The sequence below is a fragment of the Aquarana catesbeiana genome, linkage group LG11 (genome assembly GCF_042186555.1).
Source record: "Aquarana catesbeiana isolate 2022-GZ linkage group LG11, ASM4218655v1, whole genome shotgun sequence".
Taxonomy (NCBI): Eukaryota; Metazoa; Chordata; class Amphibia; order Anura; family Ranidae; genus Aquarana; species Aquarana catesbeiana.
The window spans coordinates 65,893,506-65,913,899 of NC_133334.1; positions in this window are offsets into that span (position 1 = coordinate 65,893,506).

Sequence of the window (20,394 nt, forward strand, 5' to 3'; positions counted from 1 at the left end):
TTTTGAAGGAACAGCATGGGTACACATTTAAATATCTCCTAAACGGTGCACGTTTAGGAGATATTTATAGTACCTTCAGGTAAGCCTTACTACCACTTTAATAAACACACACCTACCAGCCCAGGGATGCAGTACTGTCTTCAACTGGGCTGCATCCTCCCTGGTCTTCGGGTCCTCCACACAACCATCTTGCTTGTGGGAATCTGGCTGTGACTTCCTGTAGCTAACATCCAGCTCCTCACTGCACATTGCAAGTTGCGCTGAGCTTGCTGAAAGGACCAACAGCCTCCTGGGGCATGTGATTTGTCCCAGAAGGTTGCAGGCGAGGGGGGAATACAAACGTCTGCCCTGCTCGCCCATGTGTGTCAGTTTGAAAAATGAAAACGAATGCAGCCACCATATCTAAGAACTAAATTAAAAAAACATCATAACAGAAGGAGCTTTTTATATGGGACTTTTATTTTACCATACTAATCCATACACTCCCTTCCTCCTTTCCCCTCTAACTGCCTAACATTTGTTGGAAGAACAACAGCATAGTAGCTTTATATACTGTGAACTATATATATATATATATATATATATATATATATATATATATATATATATATATGCATTATACCTGTCTATACTAGCAGGTGGCATTGCAGTGTTATATAGTGTGTATCTATGGTAATGTAATGAGAGGAAGTATTATCTTTCCTCTGCTCAGTGAACTTGCTTGTTGTTCTCTTCCAGTTACCATGATGTAAAGACATGTTCTGCTATTCCTCCATGAAAGTAAAGTATTCTCTGCATCCAAGTAGCTTTCAGCACATTATTTCAATACTCTGCATAACAGGTTTTGGGCCCAGCCTACCCAGCAGGCACCCAGCAGCACCCAGGCACTGGAAAGAGAACTCTGCAACTCAGTACAGTGAGTACTGTATACAAGCTACTGAAAGATGGCAAGTGGTTTAGATGTGAAGTTTACAATTGCAAAGCTGAACAATGCCAATTACCAGCTGTTGAAGTTTAAAGTAGAAATGCTTGTTAGCAAGGATGACTTGTGGCAAGTGCTGAATACAGACAGACCCACAAACGGAGAGATGGAGGAATGGGACAGGGAAGACAGACAAGCAAAAAAGGACTATGAGCTTGCTAGCAGAAGATGCCCAGCTTATCCACATAAGAACAGAGGAAACAGCCAAAGGTATGTGGACTTCATTACAAAAACTGCATGAGCATTCAAGCCTCAACAGTAAGCTCTTTCTACTATGAAAGCTTTATAATATGAGACTAGAAGAGGGCCAGCAAATGTGTTACCACGTGAAAGCTATACTAGAAATCATACAGCAGCTGCGTGCCATCAGAGAGGACAAGATAACCATACTGTTGCCCTGCTCCTCTGTAGCCTTCCAGAGACATATACTGCTCTTATTAACACTTTAGAAACCAGACCTGAGCAGAAGCTGACACTGGAATGTGTCAAAGGGAAATTAATTGGTGAATATGACAGAAGGAAAGAAAATACACACCGTGATGACAAAGCTCTTAATATGTACAAAGGCACAATAAAGAACGCAGAGCCTGTTTTCGTAGTCACTTTAAAAAAAGGCTGTTCTATCTGGAAAGCCGTTCAGCGAAAGCTAAAGCTATCAACAGAAAGAGAGTGGCACCTTTAAAGTGACAGAGTGGCAAGCCACGCTGCTGGTGCATAGACTCAGGAGCAACAAGGCACATGACCAGCGAAAAGTTTTCCTAGCAAACGGGAAAAGCATCACATCAGAAGGTAAAGCTTCTTTTGGATATAACTATGATGTTCCTTCAACAAAGGTTTGGTGAGTGCATCAGGAAAATGTGAGAAATGTCTGTCTGTTCATCTTCTGTTTCTACTTCAGAGCTAACCAGCATTTCGGAGAGTCTTCTCTGTTGTACAGTAATGCACAATGTCACATTTGCTGCTGATATTCTTAGCTCCACTAACATTTTCTGGACACCTCAGTGGTATAAGTGGATATTTCCTCATTGCTGGCATATACAAAATACATTCACATGCTAAATTGATACTATAAAGTATTTAACGTGTGTATTTTAAAGTGTATTTCCACATTTGCAGTCACATTTGAAAAACACCCACTATACTTTATGTTTGTTATGTGTTCCCATTCACGCGGCATACCTCAAAAGTACCGTATTTATCGGCGTATACCACGCACTTTTTTCCCCTTCAAATCAGTGGAAAATCGCGGGTGCATGTTATACGCCAATCCCCGCCGATCCCCCGCTGACTGTGAGCAGAGGAGCGAGCACCGCCGACATTCATACATAGCCGAGTGTACTCGGCTAGGTTCGGCTAGCTCCGCTCACAGTCACGCCCAGTCCCGCCCTATGATGGACATAACACAAGGACTGGGCGTGACTGTGAGCGGAGCTAGCCGAACCTAGCCGAGTACACTCGGCTATGTATGAATATCAGCGGTGCTCGGCTCCACCCACAGGACTACGAGAGGAGCCGAAAGCAGCCGAGAGCCGCCGAGAGATATAGGACCGGCTCTGTCTCTCTCGACGGCGCCATATTTAAAAATTGAAGTGACACTACAAGGCTGCAGTGTCACTAGGCAAGGCTGCAAATGACACAACAAGGCTGCAGATGACACAAGGCTGCAGATGACACAACAAGGCTGCAAATGACACTACAAGGCTGCAAATGACACTGAAAGGCTGCAAATGACACTGAAAGGCTGCAAATGACACTACAAGGCTGCACATGACAATACAAGGCTGCAAATTACACTGAAAGGCTGCAAATGACACTACAAGGCTGCAGATGACACAAGGCTGCATTGATGGGCATTTAACCACTTGCCGACCGCCGCACGACTATATACGTCGACAGAGCGGCACGGGCAGGCAAAAGGACGTATATGTACGTCCTTGCCTGCCCGCGGGTGGGGGGTCCGATCGGACCCCCCCCCCGGTGCCTGCGGCGGTCGGCAAATCTCCCCCGGCGATCGGAGGTGAGGGGGAGGCCATCCATTCGTGGCCCCCCCCTCGCGATCGCTCTCAGCCAATGGGATCATTTCCCTGCCTCTGTATTGTACACAGAGGCAGAGGAAATTATGTCATCTCTCCTCGGCTCGGTATTTTCCGTTCCGGGCCGAGGAGAGAAGACTGCAATGTAAGTGCACCAACACACTACACACAGTAGAACATGCCAGGCACACTAAACACCCCGATCCCCCCCCCGATCGCCCCCCGATCCCCCCCAATCACCCCCCCCCCCGTCACAAACTGACACCAAGCAGGTTTTTTTTTTTTTTTTTCTGATTACTGTATTGGTGTCAGTTTGTGACAGTTACAGTGTCAGGGCAGTGAGTGTTAGGCCCCCTGTAGGTCTAGGGTACCCCCCTAACCCCCCCTAATAAAGTTTTAACCCCTTGATCACCCCCTGTCACCAGTGTCGCTAAGCGATCATTTTTCTGATCACTGTATTAGTGTCGCTGGTGATGCTAGTTAGGGACGTAAATATTTAGGTTCGCCGTCAGAGTTTTATAGCGACAGGGACCCCCATATACTATCTAATAAATGTTTTAACCCCTTGATTGCCCCCTAGTTAACCCTTTCACCACTGATCACTGCATAACCGTTACGGGTGACGCTGGTTAGTTTGTTTATTTTTTATAGTGTCAGGGCACCCGCCGTTTATTACCGAATAAAGATTTAGCCCCCTGATCGCCCGGCGGTGATATGCGTCGCCCCAGGCAGCGTCAGATTAGCGCCAGTACCGCTAACACCCACGCACGCAGCATACGCCTCCCTTAGTGGTATAGTATCTGTACAGATCAATATCTGATCCGATCAGATCTATACTAGCGTCCCCAGCAGTTTAGGGTTCCCAAAAACACAGTGTTAGCGGGATCAGCCCAGATACCTGCTAGCACCTGCGTTTTGCCCCTCCGCCCAGCTCGGCCCAGCCCACCCAAGTGCAGTATCGATCGATCACTGTCACTTACAAAACACTAAACGCATAACTGCAGCGTTCGCAGAGTCAGGCCTGATCCCTGCGATCGCTAACAGTTTTTTTGGTAGCATTTTGGTGAAATGGCAAGCACCAGCCCCAGGCAGCGTCAGGTTAGTGCCAGTAGCGCTAACACCCACGCACCGTACACCTCCCTTAGTGGTATAGTATCTGAACGCATCAATATCTGATCCGATCAGATCTATACTAGCGTCCCCAGCAGTTTAGGGTTCCCAAAAACGCAGTGTTAGCGGGATCAACCCAGATACCTGCTAGCAACTGCGTTTTACCCCTCCGCCCGGCCCAGCCCAGCCCACCCAAGTGCAGTATCGATCGATCACTGTCACTTACAAAACACTAAACGCATAACTGCAGCGTTCGCAGAGTCAGGCCTGATCCCTGCGATCGCTAACAGTTTTTTTTGTAGCGTTTTGGTGAACTGGCAAGCACCAGCCCCAGGCAGCGTCAGGTTAGTGCCAGTAGCGCTAACACCCACGCACGCACTGTACACCTCCCTTAGTGGTATAGTATCTGAACTGATCAATATCTGATCCGATCAGATCTATACTGGCGTCCCCAGCAGTTTAGGGTTCCCAAAAATGCAGTGTTAGCGGGATCAGCCCAGATACCTGCTAGCACCTGCGTTTTGCCCCTCCGCCCGGCCCAGCCCAGCCCACCCAAGTGCAGTATCGATCGATCACTGTCACTTACAAAACACTAAATGCATAACTGCAGCGTTCGCAGAGTCAGGCCTGATCCCTGCGATCGTTAACAGTTTTTTTGGTAGCGTTTTGGTGAACTGGCAAGCGCCAGCGGCCTAGTACACCCCGGTCGTAGTCAAACCAGCACTGCAGTAACACTTGGTGACGTGGCGAGTCCCATAAGTGCAGTTCAAGCTGGTGAGGTGGCAAGCACAAATAGTGTCCCGCTGCCACCAAGAAGACAAACACAGGCCCGTCATGCCCATAGTGCCCTTCCTGCTGCATTCGCCAATCCTAATTGGGAACCCACCACTTCTGCAGCGCCCGTACTTCCCCCATTCACATCCCCAACCAAATGCAGTCGGCTGCATGAGAGGCATTTTTATGTCCTCCCGAGTACCCCTACCCAACGAACCCCCCCAAAAAAGATGTTGTGTCTGCAGCAAGCGCGGATATAGGCGTGACACCCACTATTATTGTCCCTCCTGTCCTGACAATCCTGGTCTTTGCATTGGTGAATGTTTTGAACGCTACCATTCACTAGCTGAGTATTAGCGTAGGGTACAGCATTGCACAGACTAGGACACACTTTCACAGGGTCTCCCAAGATGCCATCGCATTTTGAGAGACCCGAACCTGGAACCGGTTACAGTTATAAAAGTTACAGTTACAAAAAAAGTGTAAAAAAAAAAAAAAAAAAAAAACACAAACAAAAATATAAAATAAAAAATAATAGTTGTCGTTTTATTGTTCTCTCTCTATTCTCTCTTTCTCTATTCTCTCTATTGTTCTGCTCTTTTTTACTGTATTCTATTCTGCAATGTTTTATTGTTATTATGTTTTATCATGTTTGCTTTTCAGGTCTGCAATTTTTTATACTTTACCGTTTACTGTGCTTTATTGTTAACCATATTTTTGTCTTCAGGTACAGCATTCACGACTTTGAGTGGTTATACCAGAATGATGCTTGCAGGTTTAGGTATCATCTTGGTATCATTCTTTTCAGCCAGCGGTCGGCTTTCATGTAGAAGCAATCCTAGCGGCTAATTAGCCTCTAGACTGCTTTTACAAGCAGTGGGAGAGAATGCCCCCCCCCACCGTCTTCCGTGTTTTTCTCTGGCTCTCCTGTCTCAACAGGGAACCTGAGAATGCAGCCGGTGATTCAGCCAGCTGACCATAGAGCTGATCAGAGACCAGAGTGGCTCCAAACATCTCTATGGCCTAAGAAACCGGAAGCTACGAGCATTTTATGACTTAGATTTCGCCGGATGTAAATAGCGCCATTGGGAAATAGGGAAAGCATTTTATCATACCGATCTTGGTGTGGTCAGATGCTTTGAGGGCAGAGGAGAAATCTAGGGTCTAATAGACCCCAATTTTTTCAAAAAAGAGTACCTGTCACTACCTATTGCTATCATAGGGGATATTTACATTCCCTGAGATAACAATAAAAATGATTAAAAAAAAAAAAAAATGAAAGGAACAGTTTTAAAATAAGATAAAAAAGCAAAAAAATAATAAAGAAAAAAAAAAAAAAAAAAAAAAGCACCCCTGTCCCCCCTGCTCTCGCGCTAAGGCGAACGCAAGCGTCGGTCTGGCGTCAAATGTAAACAGCAATTGCACCATGCATGTGAGGTATCACCGCGACGGTCAGATCGAGGGCAGTAATTTTAGCAGTAGACCTCCTCTGTAAATCTAAAGTGGTAACCTGTAAAGGCTTTTAAAGGCTTTTAAAAATGTATTTATTTTGTTGTCACTGCACGTTTGTGCGCAATTGTAAAGCATGTCATGTTTGGTATCCATGTACTCGGCCTAAGATCATCTTTTTTATTTCATCAAACATTTGGGCAATATAGTGTGTTTTAGTGCATTAAAATGTAAAAAAGTGTGTTTTTTCCCCAAAAAATGCGTTTGAAAAATCGCTGCGCAAATACTGTGTGAAAAAAAAAAAATTAAACACCCACCATTTTAATCTGTAGGGCATTTGCTTTAAAAAAATATATAATGTGTGGGGGTTCAAAGTAATTTTCTTGCAAAAAAAAATAATTTTTTCATGTAATCAAAAAGTGTCAGAAAGGGCTTTGTCTTCAAGTGGTTAGAAGAGTGGGTGATGTGTGACATAAGCTTCTAAATGTTGTGCATAAAATGCCAGGACAGTTCAAACCCCCCCAAATGACCCCATTTTGGAAAGTAGACACCCCAAGCTATTTGCTGAGAGGCATGTCGAGTCCATGGAATATTTTATATTGTGACACAAGTTGCGGGAAAGAGACAAATTATTATTTTTTTTTTTTTTTTGTGCACAAAGTTGTCACTAAATGATATATTGCTCAAACATGCCATGGGAATATGTGAAATTACACCCCAAAATACATTCTGTTGCTTCTCCTGAGTACGGGGATACCACATGTGTGAGACTTTTTGGGAGCCTAGCCACGTATGGGACCCCGAAAACCAAGCACCGCCTTCAGGCTTTCTAAGGGCGTAAATTTTTGATTTCACTCTTCACTGCCTATCACAGTCTCGGAGGCCATGGAATGCCCAGGTGGCACAAACCCCCCCAAATGACCCCATTTTGGAAAGTAGACACCCCAAGCTATTTGCTGAGAGGTATAGTGAGTATTTTGCAGACCTCACTTTTTGTCACAAAGTTTTGAAAATTAAAAAAAGAAAAAAAAAATTTTTTTTTTGTCTTTCTTCATTTTCAAAAACAAATGAGAGCTGCAAAATACTCACCATGCCTCTCAGCAAATAGCTTGGGGTGTCTACTTTCCAAAATGGGGTCATTTGGGGGGGGTTTGTGCCACCTGGGCATTCCATGGCCTCCGAAACTGTGATAGGCAGTGAAGAGTGAAATCAAAAATGTACACCCTTAGAAATCCTGAAGGCGGTGATTGGTTTTCGGGGTCCCGTACGCGGCTAGGCTCCTAAAAAGTCCCACACATGTGGTATCCCCGTACTCAAGAGAAGCAGCAGAATGTATTTTGGGGTGCAATTCCACATATGCCCATGACCTGTGTGAGCAATATATCATTTAGTGACAACTTTGTGCAAAAAAAAATAAAAATAAATTGTCACTTTCCCGCAACTTGTGTCAAAATATAAAATATTCCATGGACTCAACATGCCTCTCAGCAAATAGCTTGGGGTGTCTACTTTCCAAAATGGGGTCATTTGGGGGGGGTTTGTGCCATCTGGGCATTTTATGGCCTTCAAAACTGTGATAGGTAGTGAGGAGTAAAATCAAAAATGTACGCCCTTAGAAATCCTGAAGGCAGTGATTGGTTTTCGGGGCCCCGTATGCGGCTAGGCTCCCAAAAAGTCCCACACATGTGGTATCCCCATACTCAGGAGAAGCAGCTAAATGTATTTTGGGGTGCAATTCCACATATGCCCATGGCCTGTGTGAGCAATATATCATTTAGTGACAACTTTTTGTAATTTTTTTTTTTTTTTTTTTCATTATTCAATCACTTGGGACAAAAAAAATGAATATTCAATGGGCTCAACATGCCTCTCAGCAATTTCCTTGGGGTGTCTACTTTCCAAAATGGGGTCATTTGTGGGGGTTTTGTACTGCCCTGTCATTTTAGCACCTCAAGAAATGACATAGGCAGTCATAAATTAAAGACTGTGTAAATTCCAGAAAATGTACCCTAGTTTGTAGGCGCTATAACTTTTGCGCAAACCAATAAATATACACTTATTGACATTTTTTTTACCAAAGACATGTGGCCAAATACATTTTGGCCTAAATGTATGACTAAAATTGAGTTTATTGGATTTTTTTTAGAACAAAAGTAGAAAATATCATTTTTTTTCAAAATTTTCGGTCTTTTTCCGTGTATAGCGCAAAAAATAAAAACGGCAGAGGTGATCAAATACCATCAAAAGAAAGCTCTATTTGTGGGAAGAAAAGGACGCAAATTTCGTTTGGTTACAGCATTGCATGACCGCGCAATTAGCAGTTAAAGCGACGCAGTGCCAAATTGTAAAAAGTGCTCTGGTCAGGAAGGGGGTAAATCCTTCCGGGGCTGAAGTGGTTAAATGTAAGTTTTTTTCCTTAAAAAGTTTTTTTCCTTAAAATTCTCTCCAAAACTTGGGGTGCATGTTATACGCTGGCGCGTGTTATACGCCGATAAATACGGTATATAAAAAAAAATGTTCTTCCTTTCTAGTTGTTTCTTTGACCTAGGCTTTTGGGCAGACTGCAAGCTCTTTTGAACAATTTCAAAGTAAAAGTGGATAGTAGGGACGGGCTGAATTTTCCCTTATTAACATACATGACTACGGCATACCAGAGGTAGTGCTGGATGTGCTCCCGTAGACCTCTACAGCCCAGTGAACCCCCACTTTCCGCTTATCCCTAAAATGGTACGACTGACACACTTTTGGAGTAAAATGGTTCGTAGCGGCCATTTATTAACAATAAAAAACACATCAACATTCCTTAGAACAGAAATAGAACAATAACAATAATGACCCCCAGGTTGTCGATCCTTGGAGGCACTACCGAAACCAACACAAACATTGTATCTACGGAACCACTTGAAGGTCCTCTGCCGCAGAACACTGGCTCAAAGACTACTAAATTTCCCACAGACACCTCCATCTCCACAAATCCTGTTAAACCACGGTTAACTGGGATTAATCATAGGACGCCATACCATAGATGGGTCCTTACTCTGATCTTACATAGCAAAATTTGGACACATCCAAAGACCCCAACCACCATAACACTACAACCACCCCACAAGTCCAACTTCGTCGTACATCAACGTCCATCTGCCTCGAAGTGCCCCTCAGACTTCACGACCCCACCTCCCCACGGTCTTTGCCCCTCCCTAGCATTACCTACACCAGTCAATGCCTACAGCCCCTTACTGACCCCTGACCACTTTACCATTAACCCACTGACTGCTGTTCTACCCTGCTGGCCTAGTCCTGCCTGCCCTTCGCCCTTTGCTTCAGGCTTCTCTGAACATGCAGAATTCAACAGACGTAGCAAGAGTTTGGTTCCGATAAATGGTAAAACACCCAAATAGATTGGCACCACATCCCTGGAGAAAATATGAATAGCAGTGAAGAGGGATAAGGGATTTTAACGGTGCAAAGATAATAAACAAAGAAAATGGATAAAAAAACTAATTTTTAATTTGACATTCAGAGTTAAAAAACATGTAGATAGTACATAACTGACATATATTACAGTGTTTATACAGTTACAGTGGTCAGACAGGACACAAGTGTGTTTTTTGAGAGATGATATGGCTGCATACTAGCCCGACATGTTTCGCTGAATTGCTTTCTCAAGGGATATGCAAGCCGAGGATTAATATCATCCAACACTGTTATAGTTCCCCGAGTGACCCCAGCCCAGGCCAGTCTCCGCACAACCATCCACTAACACTGAAAAACTGACTTGGCCATATCGGTGCAATCACAGGGGACAGAAAGGTAAAATTTAGATTGTTTAATTAACAGAGCATATTGATGGAGAGGGAACTTCAGAACACCTGCTGGTGGTAATTGCAGGAGATTATTCTGGTAGCAGTCACCCACACTGCAGATAGCGAGTTCCACCCTCCGGCTCTGGTTGTGCGGAGACTGGCCTGGGCTGGGGTCACTCGGGGAACTATAACAGTGTTGGATGATATTAATCCTCGGCTTGCATATCCCTTGAGAAAGCAATTCAGCGAAACATGTCGGGCTAGTATGCAGCCATATCATCTCTCAAAAAACACACTTGTGTCCTGTCTGACCACTGTAACTGTATAAACACTGTAATATATGTCAGTTATGTACTATCTACATGTTTTTTAACTCTGAATGTCAAATTAAAAATTAGTTTTTTATCCATTTTCTTTGTTTATTATCTTTGCACCGTTAAAATCCCTTATCCCTCTTCACTGCTATTCATGCAGAATTCAAGTCTTAACATCTTGAACCCTTTGTTAGAACAGACCATGTTCAGATCTAGTTTACAACTGATAATGAGATCAGCCAGCAAACTGGAAGTTTTCAGAAAAGAGCAAGTAAAAAATGTAAGCAGCATTTTTATTTTAACTACTTTGCGCAAAACGATGTACCTGTACGTCGTTTTCAGAAAGTGGTTGTACCGGGGTGAGGCCTGCAGCTGCAGGCTTCACCCCAGTACAATTTTTTTTGAGCTGGCAGTCAGCTTTCTGATGATAACAAAGTTGGAATCGGCTCCGATGTAGTAACTGCCAACAGCACCGATATTAAAAAATCCCTAGTACCGTATATACTCGAGTATAACCTGAATTTTTCAGGCTATTTTTTTGGCTGCAAAAAACCGCCTCGGCTTATACTTGAGTGAGTGAAAAAATGTCTGAAATGGAGGAGAAAAGGGGGTGGGGCCGCGCCGCTGGGTGACGCTTGTGAATCGGCCCGGCAGCCCTGTGAGTTTCCCCTCCCTCCCATGCTGTGTCAGATCGCCGCGCAGCCAGCCGCATAACGATGTCCCTCCTCCTCTTGTGACAGACGGCAGAGTCATCCAATGCTAGGAATAACTGTGTCATAGGAGGCGGGACATCGCTACTGCAGCAGTACGGCGATCTGACACAGCGGGACTTCGATCTCACATACACAGTTCCTGGTAAGAAAATAGAATAAAGCTTTTGCACCATGCTTCTGAATGCTCCCCACCACCTAACTTTTGACAGCAGATCTCTGCTATAAAGGGCACAGCAAGTGGCCAATATAGGATATCAAAGCAGAGGATCACTTTTTTTCAATCCCTAAAACATGCAATGCACACAGAACTGTCCACCATTGCAGCATCCACTGGATATTTGGGATAACTTGTCAAATGTGTACCAAATTGGGAGGGGGGTTGATAAATTAAGTGATTCTGTGTAGATGCTGCCCCGGGGAACATTGAGAGCCAAAAAACAGGCGGAGGGAGCTTGACTTACTAAAGATGTAGAGACTGTTCACCCAGCAATGTGAATACTCACCTAGCGAATAACATGAAAGTGTGATCTTTCTATTTATTTTCCCTTGCACATAGCTGGGCATTCTAAATGAGCATGGCTTCACTGTATTTACTATGCCTCTTTTGCCATTTATTGTGTACAATAGAAAAAAAATAGAATGAAGCTTTTCATTTCCCATAAGCTTTATGAAGCATAATATTTACCAGCCTAGGCTTATACTCGAGTCAATAAGTTTTTTGGGGTAAAATTAGGTGCCTCGGCGTATACTTGAGTAAATACGGTATTCCAAAACACCGATTTTTAGTGCTTTGAATACATTTAAGTGCAAAGGAGGGGTTTGGGGTCTCCATAAAGAGTACATGTGACAAGATTATGTTTACAATCCTTGTGACAACAATAAAAGTGATCAGATTTTTTTTTTTTAAGAGCCAGTGTCAAAAAAAAAAAAAATAAGAAAAAAAAATGTTTTAAAGTGCCCCCTTGTGCTCGCGCACCAAAGAAAAGGGCATACGTAGCCTCCCTGGCGGTTTTCCCGAGTGTGGCTCGGGGTTAAAATTCAGGACCATTAGCGGTAACCCCGAGCCACACTCGGGATTACATCGCAGGATCCTGGTGTGCCTTTACTTACCTTGTCCCCGGGATCCTGCGATGTCCCCCGCAGTGTCTGTGTGCTGTGTCCTCCTCCGAAGCCTCTCCTTGCCAGGCTCCGTTCCCTGCGAGCGGCGCGACGCACGGGGGCGGAGCCTGGCGGCAAATAAAAAAAAAGTAAAAATCATAACACATACAGTACTGTAATCTTACAGATTACAGTACTGTATGAAATTATTTCACATCCCTTTTGTCCCCAGTGCTTTGGCCCATGCCCTGCATGCAGTTTTATGTGATATATACGGTTCTTTCTGCCTGGAAACTGAAGATTGTCCATAGCAACCAAAAAGTGTCCCTTTACGTCAAAAGTGGCTTTAGACCAGCTAGAAAACAGCGATAGTAAATTAGAACACTTGCAGAATTGAGCGATAGTGAATCGTGGGGAAATTTATTTTATTACTATTTTTTTTTTTTTTATTATTTATTTTTATCTATTATATTATAATTTATGTTTTTGTGTTTCAAACTTTATCATACCCGGGATATCTACTAGACTCTTGTTTGGACAGATTTAAGTGTGTTATTGTTAAGAATTACAGACCTACATTATAAAACGCCAAATTTCCATGCAAAATAATGGTACCGCTTTCAGCACCTAAAATCCGAAATAATCATACCGCCAGGGAGGTTAAGTCGCACCTGCAAAAAAAACGGTGTTCAAATCACAATGTGAGGTATCGCTGCGATCATCAGAACAAGCTTACTGACAGACTCTTGTGTACAATCACAGCTCCTGCCGGGTGGGGAAAGCACATGCCTTAAACCTGGAAGTGGGCAGTGATGTACAGGTACGTCTCTTTACCTACAGCAGCTGCTCATCTGCAGAACATTGTGGGTAGGCGGTTGGCAAGCGGATAAAGTGGAACTTTCCTATAACTTGATAAAAAATAATATTCTTTAGCAAGGAACATACATTCACGCCAACTTTATTAGGTGCACCTGTTCAATTGCTTGGTAACACAAATTGATAATAAGCCAATCACATGGCAGCAACTCAATGCATTTAGGCATCTAGACATTGTGAAGATGACATGCTGAGGTTTAAAACAAGTATCAGAATGGGGATGGTGCCAGACGGGCTGATCTGAGTGTTTCAAAACTTCCTGAACTACTGGGATTTTCTTGCACAACCATCTCTCGGGTTTACAGAGAATCGTCCGAAAAAGAGAAAATATTCAGTGAGCAGCTGTTATGTGGAGGAAAATGCTTTGTTGATGTCAGAGGAGAATAGGAAGATTGGTTCGAGATGATAGAAAGACAACAGTAACTCAAATAATAACTTTTTACAACCAAGGTATGCAGAATACCATCTCTGAATGCACAACACATCGAACCTTGAAGCAGATGGGCTACAGCAGCAGAAGACCACACCAGGTGCCACTCTTGGCAGCTAAGAACAGGAAACTGAGGCTACAATTCACACTCACCAAAATTAGAGAGTAGAAGATTGGAGAAACATTGCCTGGTCTAATGAGTCAGCAACATCAGATGATAGGGTCAGAATTTGGCGTAAACAACATGAAAGCATGGATCCCTCCTCCCTTGTATCAACAGTTCAGGCTGCTGGTGGTGGTGTAATATTTTCTTGGCACACTTTGGGCCCCTTGGTACCAACTGAGCATTGTTTAAACACCACGGCCTACCTGAGTATTGTTGCTGACCATGTCCATCCCTTTATGACTAGAGTGTACCCATCTTCTGATGGCTCCTTCCAGCAGGATAATGCACCATGTCACAAAGCTCAAATCATCTCACCACTGGTTTCTTGAACATGACAATGAGGTCACTGTACTCCAATGGCCTCCACAGTCACCAGATCTCAATCCAATAGATGTGCAGCGGACAAATCTGCAGAAAATGCATGATGCTATCATGTCAATGTGGACCAAAATCTCTGAGAAGTTTCCAACACCTTGTTGAATCTATGCCACGAAGAATTAAGGCAGTTCTGAAGGCAAAGGGGGGTCCAACCCGGTACTAGCAAGGTGTACCTAATAAAGTAGCCAGTGAGTGTACATTCCACATTAATAATTCTGCTACCAAAAATTGTGAGTTCTGTAAATTGCCTCCAGCATTATTCTTGTTTCTTCTTTCTGGAGGCTGCCATTTTGCTGAAGCCCAGAGGCCCCAAGCGGCAGAAAATCTGACTGGATTTTAAACAGTATATGCACCTATATTAAATGTTTTATATAGCTATACCTGCAAAAGGGGCCAGCATGAAGTGATCTAGCAGGACTTAATTTTGTGAATAAAGTTACACTTTAAAGGGATTTGCATTTCTATCTATTCAGTCTCAAGAACAATCAGTCATCCCTGGATTCCCATATACAGTACTGTATGCAATGATCTTCACCAAATTAAAATATAACTACAGGCAAAAGTTTTTTTTTCTAGGATAGAGCAGTGAGCAGTTAGGTTCACTCAGTTATTTTATTGTCTGTGTCCCCTTTAGGGAAATTCACCATCTCTAATGGTGCCGATCACCAATGTCACCTACAATTAAAGTGATGTTCAAGCAGAACTTCACCTGAAAAGGGAAGTTCAGCTTTATCTTCTCTTCCCCCTCCTCTACAACTTTTTATTTTTTTTAAGGGAGCGGGTACCTAGTTTTGACAGTTACCCACTCCCACTTTCTAGGCGATCTAAGCAGAAGTTCACCTTCCCCCTTCTCACCTGCGACACGTCATAGGTCCCAGGAGGCGGTGGGTCCATTCACACAGCACAATTTACGCATGTGCATTGGGGAGCCAGATGTGAAGCCACAAGGGGTCACAGCCGACTTCCCACAGTAAATGTGCTGACACCAGGGACCCAAAGTTCACTGGATGCCTGGACAGGTGAGTATCTTTTTATTATACAATAATATGAAGCTGTTGACTTTTAATTCTTTTGAAACAGACTAAAGGTCCTCTTTAAAGCTCATTCCCTTTTGATCTGATGTTGTGAGACTGACTAATCTTCAAATGCAAATGTCTTTACCTATTTTGCCTGAATTGACCCTGATAGGAATTCATGAGGATGCACAACGCTCTCACCATACGAAACTGCTGATATATTATCTATTATACTATGCTAAGAAAGAAATATTCTTCTTCTTGAAGTGAACCTCAGCAGACCCTCCTGCGGTGTTGTCCTAGGAGGCCCTGATTGATGCTGCTCTTCCTTTGTACAAATGCACCTATATAAATAGAGGCTGTCTATGGTAATATGACAAGGTATGGCTTCCCCGGACATCATAGTAGAGGGCAGGGGCATTGCTAGGTCTACAAAAGATCTGGGGCTAGAGCCCATAGCAGCGTAGTAAAGAAAGTCATACGCTTGGGCAGGCATACACAAGTTTATACAGCAATATACGTGTGTGTGTGTATATATATTCCCAGAGAGCCCCCCACTTACATCAGGGTCCCCAGAGAGCCCCCTTACATCAGGGTCCCCAGAGAGTCCCCCCTTACATCAGGGTCCCCAGAGAGTCCCCCCTTACATCAGGGTCCCCAGAGAGCCTCTTCCTTGCATCAGAGTCCTCAGAGAGCCTCCCCCTTTCATCAGGGTACCCAGAGGGCCCCCCATTTACATCAGGGTTCCCAGAGAGCCCCCCTTACATTAGGGTCTCCAGAGAGCCTCCCCCTTAAATCTGGGTCCTTAGAGAGCCTCTGCCTTAAAATCAAGGCCCCCAGAGAGCCTCTCCCTTGCATCAGGGTCCCCAGAGAGCCCCCCACTTACATAAGGATCCCCAGAGAGGCCCCCCTCCCCTTTGGGGGCCCCTGCAGAGACTTGGGGCTATTGGCCCCATATTCGGGGCTATAGCCCCAAAAGCCACCTCCTAGCGATGCCCCTGGTAGAGGGATTTGTGTTTGGAATCGCTTCTGACTTCTAAGCTCTACATCCTTGGGTGGAGTTTTGGGGAACCCTTCCTGCCAAACACCCATCCTCTCTTTCCCCACCCACTTGTCTTCCCCCCCTCCACTATTTTTTTTATTGTGGGATCAATGTGTCCTGTGTTTTTTCCCCAAAAATCGCATATGACACAGTAATGCCTATTGTGTGTTTAGGAATGTCTAGCTGATTATTCTACTCATATGCTGGAATTATTTTCATCTTGAATTTTACATCACTCTCTGTATAACACTCACCATGTCAAACAGTTTATGTTTGAATTTCATTTGTATTGTTTTTGCATTTGTCCAATAAAGCACTTCTGCTTTTGAAAAAAAAAAAAAACATCCTCTTTAAGGTCAACGTTTTGAGTTTTGAGCCACCAGAACAGGAGAAACCTTCAATGGGGACAGCTGTAAATGAGGAGAAATCCCTTATATTGGGAAGATATCCTTCCACTTCCTCTACACGACAGGAAGTGATGGGAAATCTCCCTAATGGTATAAAAAATTTGAAAATAACCAAAATTAAAGAAAAAAGTTTAAGATTTAGATATACTTTAAGCATTGGGTGTTGATCATTATATCTCTATGAATACATTAAATTACATTATGGACATGGATAGCTTTTTAAGTAGCAATCATATATTCAAATACTTGATATAGTCCTTCTTCTGGGTAATAATGTCAAGCGCTTCAAGCCTTTTTGAGAAATTTCCACATTGGCCTTTCAGGGCCAAGTGATGGTGACTCTGCAAAGGAGCCCCCTGACCCCTGTATACTCACCTTGTCTGCATTTACTTGCCGTTCTGTCACACCCAGAAGTGAAATGTTTGCTGATGACCAGAGACAGTGGTGAAATCAATCCCTCAGTCAGTCAGTGATTGGCTGCTTGGCCTGAGCACTATCATAGGGCACAGAGGAGGCTGGTGCTCCATTTTTTTTTTTTTGGGGGGGGGGGGTGCGGCAACAAACCAACCACCTTTATCCCCCATAAAACCATTTCATCATCTGTCGCAAAAAGCCACCAAAGACACAAAATGGTGGCTGTGGTCAACCAGAAGAAGTTGGAGTAACAGTGACCACAATTGAACCCTGTGGAAATATCTAGATGCTTTTAAGAAAATTGCTATAGTATTTTTCTGTTATTGATTTGATCAAACTATACTGAAGCTGTCAATTTATTACCCAGTTTAGAATTCGCAATCAACCGCAGTTATTCTAACTCGTAGGCAGTAGACTATAACATTTCTGCCAATTCCTTGTGATGGGATTTATGATTCCCAATGGCTAGAAGGTTTATGAAATTGGGTGAAAATAGCCACATAGGTAACTTACATGTTGACAAGTTGGAGCGTACCTTTAGCTTTTAACCACAGTAATCAATCCATGGTCAATCATTTTCCAGTTTCGAGTGACAAAGTGATTAAAACTGCTTGGAAGTTAACCGAAAATGCCTTTCAATAAAAGCTGTGGTTTTTTTTTTATCAATTTAAACTCCGCTTTTGATTTTTTGGTCACTTACATTTGGAGGAGAAATGAACCGTGGTTGGTAGGTTGCTGTGGTTACAAGCTAATTGTCGGCTCCAAAATTAATTACCAATTTGCCAAGTATACAACCAGCATTACAATGACAAATACAGTCATATATATGCAAATCCAATGTGTACCTTTTCCAAGTGCTATTATTTTTGGGCACGGATGGGCTTGGATGGGCTAATGTTTACCAATCAAAGAAATAGGAGTTAGGGTCATACATTTTTTAAATCACAGTCTCATAGCAAATCGATGAATGGTCAGCCAACTTCCCCTTTTTTTTTCATTTAGGAGAATGACTGCATTTTATTGGTAGAAGAGCAGATGTTGTGACAGCTCCAATCTGTGACACAAATCTGGCGGCCTGTAATTGAGAAGATCACCCAAGGGCTTTTTCCATTAAGAATGCATTTGTAGTCTTAGCAACGCTATTTCTCCAATCGTAATACATTTATCAAGGTATAACGAAACATAAATTCATCAATAAACTCTATATAGTTTATCTGTGGAGTATAAAGTGGAAACTCCAGGCACACTTCTAAGCATGCAAGTGAAATGCATTTTCGTGAACTCTTTTACCTTAGACAGCAGTTTAATTCTGTTCAGCCAGTCTTGTGATTCACACATCCCTTCCACCTCTTTGCTGGTTAGGCTTTACCACCACCCGTGTTACCTGCCTATAGGGATGAGCTTCGAGTTCGAGTCGAACTCATGTTCGACTCGAACATTGGCTGTTCGCAAGTTCACCGAACAGCGAACAATTTGGGGTGTTCGCGGCAAATTCGAATGCCGCGGAACACCCTTTAAAAGTCTATGGGAGAAATCAAAAGTGCTAATTTTAAAGGCTAATATGCAAGTTATTGTCATAAAAAGTGTTTGGGGACCTGGGTCCTGCCCCAGGGGATATGGATCAATGCAAAAAAAAGTTTTAAAAACGGCCGTTTTTTCAGGAGCAGTGATTTTAATAATGCTTAAAGTCAATCAATAAAAGTGTAATATCCCTTTAAATTTCGTACCTGGGGGGTGTCTATAGTGTGCCTGTAAAGGGGCGCATGTTTCCTGTGTTTAGAACAGTCTGACAGCAAAATGACATTTTGAAGGAAAAAACTCATTTAAAACTACCCGCGGCTATTGCATTGCCGACAATACACATAGAAGTTCATTGATAAAAACGGCATGGGAATTCCCCAAAGGGGAACCCCGAACCAAAATTAAAAAAAAAAATGACGTGGGGGTCCCCCTAAATTCCATACCAGGCCCTTCAGGTCTGGTATGGATTTTAAGGGGAACCCCGCGCCAAAAAAAAAAAAAAAAAACGGCGTGGGGTCCCCCCAAAAATCCATACCAGACCCTTATCCGAGCACGCAACCTGGCAGGCCGCAGGAAAAGAGGGGGGGACGAGAGTGCGGCCCCCCCTCCCTCCTGAACCGTACCAGGCCACATGCCCTCAACATTGGGAGGGTGCTTTGGGGTAGCCCCCCAAAACACCTTGTCCCCATGTTGATGAGGACAAGGACCTCATCCCCACAACCCTGGCCGGTGGTTGTGGGGGTCTGCGGGCGGGGGGCTTATCGGAATCTGGAAGCCCCCTTTAACAAGGTGACCCCCAGATCCCGGCCCCCCCCCTGTGTGAAATGGTAAGGGGGTACATAAGTACCCCTACCATTTCACGAAAAAAGTGTCAAAAATGTTAAAAATGACAAGAGACAGTTTTTGACAATTCCTTTATTTAAATGCTTCTTCTATCTTCCTTCATCTTCTGGTTCTTCTGGCTCTTCTGGTTCTTCCTCCGGCGTTCTCGTCCAGCATCTCCTCCGCGGCGTCTTCTATCTTCTTCTCCTCGGGCCGCTCCGCACCCATGGCATGGGGGGGAGGCTCCCGCTCTTCTCTTCTTCTCTTCTTCTTTTCTTCTCTTCTTCTCTTCTTCATTTTCTTCTCCGGGCCGCTCCGCAATCCATGCTGGCATGGAGGGAGGCTCCCGCTGTGTGACGGCGCTCCTCGTCTGACAGTTCTTAAATAACGGGGGGGCGGGGCCACCCGGTGACCCCGCCCCCCTCTGACGCACGGTGACTTGACGGGACTTCCCTGTGACGTCACGGGGTATGCCACAGGGAAGTCCCGTCAAGTCACCGTGCGTCAGAGGGGGGCGGGGTCACCGGGTGGCCCCGCCCCCCGTTATTTAAGAACTGTCAGACGAGGAGCGCCGTCACACAGCGGGAGCCTCCCTCCATGCCAGCATGGATTGCGGAGCGGCCCGGAGAAGAAAATGAAGAAGAGAAGAAGAGAAGAAGAGAAGAAAAGAAGAAAAGAAGAAGAGAAGAAGAGAAGAGCGGGAGCCTCCCCCCCATGCCATGGGTGCGGAGCGGCCCGAGGAGAAGAAGACAGAAGACGCCGCGGAGGAGATGCTGGACGAGAACGCCGGAGGAAGAACCAGAAGAGCCAGAAGAACCAGAAGATGAAGGAAGATAGAAGAAAGAAGAAGCATTTAAATAAAGGAATTGTCAAAAACTGTCTCTTGTCATTTTTAACATTTTTGACACTTTTTTCGTGAAATGGTAGGGGTACTTATGTACCCCCTTACCATTTCACACAGGGGGGGGGCCGGGATCTGGGGGTCACCTTGTTAAAGGGGGCTTCCAGATTCCGATAAGCCCCCCGCCCGCAGACCCCCACAACCA